Below are 8277 nucleotides of genomic sequence, written 5' to 3' on the forward strand. Positions count from 1 at the left end.
TTACTAACTGTGTCTGTCTGCCATCTGAGCTTGTAGTGTATAGTAGGTTTTCAGGGCTTTTGAGCTGAAGCATTTACCTGCTGCAAGCAAAACTAACACAGTGAGTTGTGAGAGTGAATAAAAAAAAGTGAAGTTGCAGACAGTGCATCTCAATAATAAGCACAAACTTGCTAAACCAGCAGCAGATTCAGGTGTTGATGCTCAGTAGGTCCATAACTCCAAGCAACCCCTTCAACTCTACATAGAGAAATTGTTTCCATATTGTTATTTGATTTATTGCTACTGTAAATATAGCAGTTGCAGCCATAGTTTCAGCCAATGACAGACGATGCATCACTTGCTGTACTGCCGGACTTCAGTTTGGCATTCTAAACCAACGACTGTACTGTGGTAACATCTTTGGATTTCACGAATATGTAGGCGCATCTGTTGGTGTCATATTCAAACTTTACAGTAATATGGAGGGGGGGGGGGGGGGTCATTCTGATCATTCTGTATTCTATTTTGATTGTATCTTGAGAAAGTTAGGGTAAGACTGAGCCTTGACACACCCATGTTTTGCAACATGCTGCACTGTACCATCCATTGCTCTCTGCAGTGCCACCCACGTACAATGCAAATACTGAAACTTTCTTCTATCTGAAGTAAAGGAAGTAGACAGCTCTCAGTTCCCGTAAAGGAAGTGGTTGCGACTGTTGCAAGAAACTTTATGTGCACTTTTGCTTTACTCCAGTTTCGTTGCTTGTGTCCATATTTTGGTCTTTCTTTAATAAAGTCACTTGATGCATGCTGGACATTTTTTAACAACCAGCCAGACAAATAAACTTCTGGAAGTTTGATGTTGTTAAAGTAGAATCTCATAACCATTAGTCTTGACCTGAGCACAACACACCCTGGCATCCTCTCTGAATTAAAAATCCAGGTGTCCTGATGAAATGACCGGCTTTTAATCAACGAAACTGAAATGACACAAGGTCCGTGATAAGGATTGAAGAGACCTCTATAATAGTAACAGTACATCACCTAACATCTTTCTTTGTGTTATTCACACCCTGAGTGGAGGTGGGTGATAAAAGGAATCTGTTCAGATTTAAAGGCGCTGGAGAGGGTTAGTCATCCTACTATTATATTTTAATTAGAAGCCATTAAATGGATTTGATGATGATAATTTGAGTTCTATTCAAGTGAATAACCAGAATAGCCTCAGAGTGACTGCATGATCTATATCGTTCCATTATAAGGCACCATAACTCATAGTACTGTTCAAAAGACTTGAGACACTCTTAGTTTCTTTATATTTTGCTTCCAAGGAGAAAAAGGAGTTTGGTCTAGTAGTTCTCCAGGTTTTTTTTAAGGTCCTTCTGAGTTTTTCTTTGGACAGGGGCTACTTTTTCACTCATTTATTGTTGTTTTTTGTTTGTTTGTTAAACCACCTAACACTGACCTGAATCAATGTTGAATCTACACACAATAAATAATTTAGCAAAGAGCAGATCATAAATTCTATCTTTAGGCAATTTACAAAATTGCAGTTTTTGAAATTGTATTTTTACACTAAGAAAGTGATTCCCAAAGAGCTGTCAGCTGAAATCCTGGCATATCTCAGTATGCTGTGCTGTGTATGCCAAAAAACATCTGAAGACAAATGGACAAACGGAGGACAAAAGAAGAAGAGGCAGGCCTAAAAATCTATCTACAGCAAATGAACCGTATCTAAAAGTCATGTCCTTAAGAAACGGGACAAAATCCAGCAAAGACTTGACACAGGACCTGAGAGACACATCTGGCCCTTAATTTTATCCATTTACTGGTCACCAAAGATTCAACAGAAACGGTCTCAGTGGAAGGGTGGCTGTCAAGAAGCCATTTTTAAGCAAAGGAAACAGGGAGAAAATGCTAAGATGTGCCAAACTACATAAGAACTGCCCCGACAATCCATGGCAACAGAGCTGTCTGATGGAGTGATGAATCCAAGTTTGAAATTTGTATGTACAATATGAATGGAGGACGTCAGGACAGAGTTAGAACAGTGAGTGTCACAAACAGCCAGTGGTGCTGTGGATCTAGTCAAAATTGATGCAATTATGAAGAAAAAAAAGTGCCATCAGATTTTCATCCACCATGCAATACAAATTGGAAAGCATCTGATTGGCAGCTACTTTATGTTTTTTAGCATGACAATGATCTCAGACACACTCCAGAGCCGTAAAAAACAAAATCCGGCAGAAAAAACACAGAATGGAAATGTTATTAGTCAGGGGTTGGCCTCTCCAGAGTCCACACCTCAATATTATTGAACTAGTGAGGGTAGTTCTGTGTAACTAGTGTCATTTTAACAAAGCACAGAAAGAAGACGCCAGGAGAACTATTCCCGAAGATCACTGAAAGAAATTATATAATTCAGGCTGTGTTAAAGAATAAAAGTGATAAGTGCCATTGACTTTCCAAGTTGTTAGAGTAGCACAAACTCTGTTTTTGGCTTGTATTGTATGTTGTATATTCTTTTCTTTCAGTATGAACTTTCCTATAAGGAAGAGTGGCTCAAGACTTTTGCACAGTATTGTACCGTACACTGTTTGTATATTCATTAATAAGCAAACTTGATATCTAATTTATTCCCCCAGGTTTTGCAGTTTAAAAAAAAAATCTGGCTGCAACACGTAAATGTGTGTTGCCTTGAATACACACTATACCGCAGCCTAAATGAGCACATTTAATGAAGGGTCCAACCCATCTGACCTCCTTCCATAATAGTGTCTGCTCTTTGCTGTCAGATAAATAATGATGTAAGCCAATAGACCTGAATATCCTATTTATACATTTCCCAGAACATGTCATTGTAAAGTGACATGAAGCTTAATATCATCTAAATATCACTAAAAGAAATAAAGAAGTGTTTAAAAAAGGCAGCAATCATTTCAGGATGGATCATTTTGAGAACGGGTCAAGTGAGATGCTGCTAAACAAAATACCTTCATGTCCTACAAGTACATGTCCTCAGATATAATAGTGTATTGTACTGTGTTTATTTAAAATAAATAAAAATGTTATTTCAGAATCGCTTCCAGGAAATACTTTTATTACAATTATCAACCTGAAGAGGACATTAAGTATGAAGGCCCTTTTGCAAAAGCTGTGTATCTACTGTGAATCCTCAATGCCCAGGTTGGCAATCTGTGTGGACATCATGTACTATTATAACAGGTTTGCTGAGGCCATGTTGCTAAAATGCCCCTAGTAATAATGTGTAGCGATCGTGATTTGCCCCGTGAATGGAAGAAGATGAACATTCACTGAACCAAATTTAAGATAAGAAGTAAATAAATTTTCCAGTGGGGCCATCAGGCCATAGACTGCCTCGTATCGAATGCTTTTCTCCATTATCAAACTGAGTGCCCTGTCTGCTCGGTTTCTGTTTTGTTCCTTCTTCGCGAAACAAAAAGTGATGCATCTGCACACTTCACCTCACTTAACCTTACAGATGTCCATTTTTCACGCTCTTTTAAAGTACTTTATCGTTTTTCTTTCTCTGATGTTTGTCTGGTCAGTACATGCATTCCTGTCACCTTCACTGCACTTTCTAATCATTGATCTGGTGTCTTCAGCACTGTTGGGCTACCCTGCTGTTTGCTCCTTGTCGATGGCTCAATGGGAATCAGCCCAGGCTGCACCAGTCTTATTAACACTGTTTGGCACACATGGATGTCCAAGTACTTCAAGAATTTGCAGGGAAAGTGACAAAACACTTAACCTGCTGATAAAATGTAGTTCATGCTTTCTTCTTCTCTACTTAGGTCTCATTTAGGTCTCCCCTTCTTTGATGAAAGGGGTTTGGGAGGGTTTGGATTTTCAGGTTCGGTAATACTAGAGCTATAGGAAGATGTGCAGTTTAAAATTAACGTTTATCCTCTTTAGTTTCTGAAGTTTTACATAAAAAAATGATCTAATCTTTAACAGATTAGGTTAGACAAGGTGTCCAGGTCCTGTGGCTCCAAAACCAGGCCAAATGTACCACTCCACCACCACACTGGACAGTAGTTATGAGGTTTTTGTGCTGATATGCTGTGCTTAGTTTTCTCCAAACTGCCATGTTCTTATAGAGAGAAGAGGCTTTTTTTCTGGCAACCCTTCCAAACAAACCATACTTTTCCAGTCTTTTCTAATTGTACTTTCATCAACTTTAACAATTAAGGTGCTACCGAGGCTTGTAGAGTCAATCAATTGTGCTACTTACCCCGTGAACTCCTCTGGAAGGAGGAAGGGTGTTTTTTCTACATTGTTTCTGCATCTTTTGGCCTAATCTTTTGTGAAATCAGTAATGACATGGTGTAATACATCATGTGTTCTTGTTCATCATGTATTTACCTTTTTTTAGGACATGTGAAGGACAGAATTATGTTTATTATGTCTCTATATGTATAACAATTGAAAGATAAATATAATGAATGTATGAATCTAATAAGCAATGTGAGTGTAACTGTAAATGTCATGTCCTTCTTGTCTAAATATGAAACTGTTTTCAGATCACATAAACAGACTGTACGACAAACTACATTAAAAAACATAACATTCAAGGCAATAAAGGCCATAAAAATCCATGTGGCCACGTTGTGGTTCTGCAAAAATATATCTGGAGTACACATATAAATATTCAATGTCTGCTGAAATTCTTTCAGTTTGCTTGCCTCGTCTCTATTTGGGGAAAACTTACAGTAAATATTTATGCTACTCTTGTATGACTTATATGTCTCTGATATTCTGTCTACTCATAAAAGTGGGTCCTGTTCGTATTTTTCTCCTGTGGAAATATACAACAGAAATTCAATAAATCCACTGTGTTGCATGAGAGAAGCTGGAAAGTGGACACTTTGAGTAAATCACAGTATGACTCACAACTTATAAATCTGTAATACTTGCAGAGGTAAATTCTTACAATTTTTTCCCCTTTTTTTCGTGTGGGTTGTTATTCCATGAACATAAGCATTCTGTTTCACAGTTGCTCAAATTTCATAGGAAATTACACTTTTTGATTTTATTCTTTGTTGTTTTCCTCCACTGCCTCCCAGTTGGTTTCCATCTGTGGTCGGCATCACACTTCAACTCATCCTTGCTGGCTCTTAAATCTCATCTGGTAGAGTCTGGGCAGCAACAGTAAGGAACTACAAGTTATTCTGTTTAAGAAATGACACCAGCTATATTGCACTGATGTGTCATAAGTGAATCACTGAGGACAAAATGTGTTTTTGTGTGCAGAAATGTGTTTTGCAAATTATTTCTAATTAGATGAAATTGTTTAAGCTTTTGCCAGCAGTGTGATTCACTCAATAAATGGGTTTAGATCACAATATTGGGTTCAAATAATAAAATTGTGTGTTTTAACTACTCAGAAACAATAATAGTTCATGTTTTAGGAATTTCTAGTGATTAAAAACATGGATTGATCTACAACTTTATAAACTGATGTGCATTAAAAAACAAATCTGTTTGGATTGTCATTCAGTGCTGGTTTCCAAAGTCTGCTGTAAATATTGTGGACTTATACAATCACCATTGGATATGGCAGAGTGCGCAGTGCAAGTATAAAGGTTTTAAAGGAGTCAACACCCCTACTATAATAACAATCCCTGAATTTTGTCTCTCAAATCTAGCACAGAAATATTGTCGTTTCTTTAGTGTCTGAGAAACACAGCGTGGATGTTTATCCCTTGCAGTACGCTGTGCACGTCTGAAGAAAGAAAGAAATGCTTGATCAACTCAATTTCCTCCAAAAGTGTCATTCTTCTTACCTGCCACCCATTTCCCATCTCCTTTTCTTTCCATTTTTCCCTCTCTCTTTCATCGAGTGTACAGAGGTGCAGATTTATGGTGTTGCCCAGTCAGTGATGGCGTCGGTCCAGCCAGGAAAAGTGATTTGTTAAGAGATTACAGACACAGACGACAGCGAGAGCAGCATTAATGATGTTATGGACAGACTACTGGTGTGTGTGTGCGAGAGAGAGATGTCATTTTAGAAGTAGTCGCTACTTAGTTTGATAAGGATAGTCAGCCATATAGCTTTAACAGCAGGGTAGAAAAAAAGTTCATCTTTAACGTGACTCTGACATTAATATTAGATGGCCTCTAAACAAGTTCTCCCTTCTCTTTAGAAGCCTTGTGTTGCAGTTCTCCAAAACAGACATTGTTTTGCTGTTTTTGTATAATGACTCATGCTTTTAGAGGGCTTGATTTGCATATCAGACATCTCAAACACAGCCATTCATCCTCTGTGTAGATGAAGCCTCACTTATATCTTGGGCATTCACAGGTAGCCAAGCAACTCCCATTAGTGCCTCACTGGGTGCATTTTGTAGGAACTAACCAAGGACACACAGAGAGGTCACCTTTGGTCTCCTCTGCCCAGACCTCCAGCCATATGTGGCCTGGTTTGAGGAGCAGCGTTGATGGGGCCGCTGGCAGTGGGAGATGATGCCCCTCCTGTTATACTTAATTACCTCCAATGATGGAGTGGTTACCCCCTAGCAGAGTCACTGTGTCAGGGACGGGGCAGACACATCGAGCTGACCACTCTCGCCTGCCTCATCTTTATCTATCACTCTTCTATTTTTTGCTGTTCTCTAGCACTTTTTTGCACCCAACTTTTTCTTTTAAATATCTTTGCTCCACTTCTTTACACAGACAGCAATGATGACACTTGGCATCATTAGCTTTATTCTTTTTAATGCAGGAAAGGAGGCATTATTGACTATTCCAAGCTTCATTAGCAGGTCTCCTGCTGGGTTATTGGATTTTGCAGAGTACAGAAAACACAAGCCTGTGTGGAGAAAAAAGCCGAAGGCCCCGAGTGTCCAAATTGTACCAACTAAGAGCACACAGGAACAATTTACTGTTGCTGTAGCAAATGTTTCAGATCAGTTTCTCAAAATGCTCTCATTTCCATCTGTTGTCCTTAAACATAAAAAATAGACAATAATTCATAAAAAATCATCATTCATTCATAATAAAAACTCCATCACCAAACTTACACATACACACCATTCTGTTCCCAAATAAAACATTAAAACTATACAACTCATACATGATCACACACTTGATTTGTCCATAACCAGTTTTTAACCTTTGCCTTAAACAAATTGAATGTCGAGCATTCTCTAATGGGTTGAGGAAGACTGTTCCACAGATGGCCACCCTTAACAGAGAGGACGTTCTGCCCAAATGCTGTCCGTCTGTGGGGTATAAACAAGTCTCCTCGGATTGTAGCTCGAGTGGTCCTGTCTGAGCTTTCTTTATGCCTAATGAACTGCTTTAGTGGTGGTGGAGCAAGGGAGTGTAAGACTTTATATATTAAACACACTCTTTTAAGTTTCACTAAGTTATTGAAGTTCAGTAATTTATGTTTTTTTAACACATGACAGTGGTGGTGGGAAGTCGGTTTTTTGTCAAGTAGTTTTAAACTTCTTCAAGTAGTTTTAAACGTCACCTCCTATGTCCTCAGTCACCATTGAATATAAAATAAATGTGTTTCAGCTATAGACGCTCCATGGTTTTCATTTTGCAAAGCTTCTGTTACTGGAGGTAGCTCGGATGGTAGAGCAGGTCAACTACAAGTCAGAAGGTTTGGCGGATTGATCCATGGTTTGTCCTGTCCCTGTCTATATATCCTTGGGTAAGACGCAGAGCTTCAAGTTAACCCAGCTATATCCACTGGAGTGAATCAAGAGCTAGATAAAAGTTCTTAGACATAAATAATGTGTTTTTTATTGCAGTGTAGTAGAAAGTCCTTTGTGTACTCAAATTGAGTACAAAGGTGCTATATAAATGCCAGTCTGCTTTGCCATACATTTGATTATTTTTTTTGTCCAGCGGTGGATGCTTGTATTAAACAAGAACAAAGTTTTAAGTAATCTCACTCTTCAGACAACACTAAAAAATGAGTGTCAGATTGATTTTTCTGCATTTGGCTCTGTATGATGTCAGTATCCTTGATTCAGTCATCTCAGGCATGCAGTCCTGCCAGTGAGCACCAACCGCCACACCAACAGCTGTTCGGCCCTTCTGTTTGTGAGAGGCTGCCAATCAGAAGGAAGTTGAGAAAGTTAAATGGAGGGAGAGGGCTTAGATGACAGTCCAGGGTCAGTACGTGAATCATAACATGCTCGTAGAGTCTGAATATAAAACACGAAGCTGAAAATAAGCTTAATTGGTCCCTGTTAAAGTGGAAGTACACATTCAGACGTTCTCTTTCCGTCAGCTATCTACTTATTGAAATTCAGTACTCAC

The sequence above is a fragment of the Neolamprologus multifasciatus genome, chromosome 20 (genome assembly GCF_963576455.1).
Source record: "Neolamprologus multifasciatus chromosome 20, fNeoMul1.2, whole genome shotgun sequence".
Lineage (NCBI taxonomy): Eukaryota > Metazoa > Chordata > Actinopteri > Cichliformes > Cichlidae > Neolamprologus > Neolamprologus multifasciatus.